This window comes from Nannospalax galili, unplaced genomic scaffold (assembly GCF_000622305.1).
Source record: "Nannospalax galili isolate Female #2095 unplaced genomic scaffold, S.galili_v1.0 scaffold257, whole genome shotgun sequence".
NCBI lineage: Eukaryota > Metazoa > Chordata > Mammalia > Rodentia > Spalacidae > Nannospalax > Nannospalax galili.
In genome coordinates this window covers 3235511-3238966 of record NW_008340854.1, presented here as the reverse complement: position 1 = coordinate 3238966, position 3456 = coordinate 3235511, and the positions used below count along the sequence as shown (strand labels likewise).

Here is a 3456-nt window from a genome sequence, read left to right as displayed (position 1 = left end):
ATATATTTATTATTTTTATTTTATGTGTATAAGTGTATTGCCTGCATGTATGTGAGTGCACCCGTGTTGTGCAATGCCATGGAGGTCAGAAGAGGGCTTCGAATTCCCGTGGAACTGGAGTTAAGGACGGAACGTAGCTGCCATGTGGGTGCTGGGACTCGAACCTGGATCCTCTGCAAGAGCAGTCAGTACTCTTAACCGCTAAGCCATCTCTCCAGTCCCTGCCTCTGTTACTTTTAAGTGTGTGTGTGTGGTGTTTTATATTTGTGTGTGTGTGACACATGCATTTGGAGGTCCGAGGTCTTCACTGTCCTTGCTCAGGAGTTGTCCACTGTATTTTTGAGGCGGACTATCTTTCACACTAGGATCTGGGTGCTTACTGACTCATCTAGGATGGTAAGGCAGGGAACCCCAGGGACCTTCCTGTCTCTGCCTCTGAGCACTGGGATTAAAAGCGTACACTATAAGTGCACCCAGCTTTCGAGATAGATCCTCAGGATTGAATTAGACCTTCATGCTTGAGCAACAAGCACTTTGGCTGACTGAGCTCTCTTCCTAGCCCCTACCTTTGTTTTATGAAACTTTCAGATAGCTAATAAAAAACTGTAAAAGAAGGTAAAAATAAGTTGTTGGTTATTTGAGAAACAAATAAACTGAAAAGTATTTTCCCTTTTAAGATTTAATTCAGATTAACACTAATCTAAAGACATGACATTTTCTAAAACCTGAAACTTTAAAAAAAAATTTTATTTATAGCTGGGTGTGGTGGCACATGCCTTTAATCCCAGCACTTGGGAGGCAGGGGCAGGTGGATCTCTGTGAGTTCAAGGCCAGCCTGGTCTACCTAGTGAGCTGAAGGCCAGCTAGGGCTACAGAGAGACAAAAAGACCAAAAAAAAAATATTTATTTTTATTTTATGTGTATGAGTTTTGCCTGCATGGAATTAAGGGCACCTATGTATGCAACGTCTGCAGAAGCCAAAAGAGGGCATTGGATCCCCTGGAACTGGAGTTATGGACAGTTGTTAGCTGCCATGTGGTGCTGGGAACCAAACCTGGGTCCTCTGCAAGAGCAGCCAGTGTTCTTAACTGCTGAGCCATCTCCCCAGCCCTGAACCTGAAATGTTTGTGTACTATATATGACACAAATAGAAAATTCCACATCATGAAACAAAGTTTCATGCACAAAATTACTTAAGATAGTGCATAAAATTATTTTGGGTTGTGTATGAAAGATGCATATGAAACATATAAGAATTTTGTGTTCAGGCTTGGGACCCATACCCAGGACACCTCGTGATATATATGCAGTATTCCCAAATCCAAAACAAACAAAACATGACTCTGAGACACTCAGGTTCCAACTAGTACATATTAATTGCTACTAACCAGCCAGTAAGGAAATTCATTCATTATATGCAGGTAATTATAATTCAAACAAGAAAACAACAACAACAACAACAACAAAAACCCTGTGTGGTCATAAAGCAAGAACGAGAAGTTCTATTATAAAATATATCATTTGGTATTCAAATGCGCTCACAAAAATAAAAATGAAATTATCTGCAGGGTTTGACTATCACTGTGAAGCAAGTTCTAACCACTATTTTCATCCAAATTGTGAAATCTCCGTAACTTTTTTACATGATATAACACTAATTATAGAAACCCCTTCCTGTGGGGACTCAAAATATAATACATTTTTACTACATCCCATTTTTAGAAAACAAAGTCCTGTGTTGATTTCCACTTGTCATAATTTAGAGCCCTACTATGTGCAAGGAGCCTTAACCCCAAGGAGCTGAAATGAAGAGGTTGTCTACATTGCTAAACACAAAAGGCAAGGAAGACAGTTCTTTTTAACAATTTAAAATCTAACACACATTCAAACAAAAACAAAAACTACCACACTTAGTTATCACAAAGTGAATGATCCCAGGTTCCAACCAACATCAAAATGAAGAAATAGAAAGTGGCCAACCTTCCTACACTCCTTCTTTGGATTTAAAGCAAAACAAAACAGAACAAAATGGTGTCAGTATAGAACTGAGGCTAGCCTAGAAGTTCACTATGTAACCCAGACAAGTCTCAAACTTCTGGTCCTCCTACCTTGGCTCCAGGGGCTGAGATAAGTGTGCACCATCATAATGAGCTTGGCACTATCATGGATTCCAAAACCACAGATCAGGTTTGCAGATATAAAATCACATATACTAGACATGCTATTATTGTTCTGAGATAGGGTCTCATTTTGTGCTTCAGGCTGGATGGGAACTATGCTGTCCATACTGAAATCCTTCTTTCTCAGCCTCCCAAGCTCTGGGGTTGCAAGTGAGCCCTCACACCTAGCTGGACACTTTTCATTTCTGTAATCGTGTTTGTAGAGTCATCTAAGTTGATAATAGGAGTGACAATCATTTTCCTTGCAATGGCACATTTCTTTGATTCCTTACCCTCACCTTGCAGTTGATCAGCATTATGTGTTATTTTCAGTTTGGAGATCTCATAAATGCAGTTACTAATGCCATCTGCATATATGTCTTTTGGTACCCATGTGTATGCATGTATTAGTTACTTTCTGTTGCTGTGATAAAACACTGACCAAAACCAACTTGGGGAGGAAAGGGCTTATTTGGCTTACACTTGCACATCACATTTTGCCATTAAGGGAAGTCAGGGCAGGAATTCAAACAGGAACCTGGAGGCAGGAGCCAAAGCAGAGACCATGTGGACCCTGCTAACTGGCTTGCTTCACTACTTTTTTTATAAAGCCCAGGCCCACTTCCCAAGGGATGGCACCACCTGCAATGGACTGGGCCACACCTACCTAGGCCCTCTTATTTCAATTAACAATTCGAAAAAAAGACACCCCCCCCCCAAAAAAAAATGCTCCATAGACATGTTCATGGGCCTGTCTGATGGAGACAATTCCTCAATTTAGGCCTAGTCTTCCCAGGTGACCCTAGTTTGTGTCAAGCTGACAAAAACTAACCAGCATAATGCATTTGTCCTGGGTGCAATATCAGAAGCAAAACTTAAAGAATGTGTGCAAGATGACACAAACAGTTCTCCATAGCAGCTGTAGCAGTTTACATTCCTGCCAGGCCCATATTACAACACTGGTTTACCATACTTTCACTAATACTTAGCACTTTAAAATTTGAGGGCTAGGGATAAAACTCAATGGTAGAGCACTTGCGCGCGCGCGCACACACACACACACACACACACACACACACACTCCAATAATGTGGTTGGGACAGGAGCTAAATTTCCAGCTGGGCACGGTGGCTGGCTGACACCTGCACTCCTAGCATTCAAGAGGTTGCAAGTTTCAGGATAATGTGGACGATACAGAGTGAGACCTGTGTTCAAAAAGCAAAAATCTAAAAAGAATTGGCTTTAATTTGTATTTAGATCAATTTTAAAAATTGGTTTAGATCAAATATTTTTAAAT

General features: G+C 40.7%; 1 protein-coding gene across 1 annotated transcript in view; it reads right to left on the bottom strand.

The window, feature by feature from the left end:
- The window catches only part of Mta3 (metastasis associated 1 family member 3), a 156657-nt gene that overhangs the window by 72261 nt on the left and 80940 nt on the right, over positions 1-3456 (bottom strand). The gene's annotated exons all lie outside the window — the stretch shown is intronic.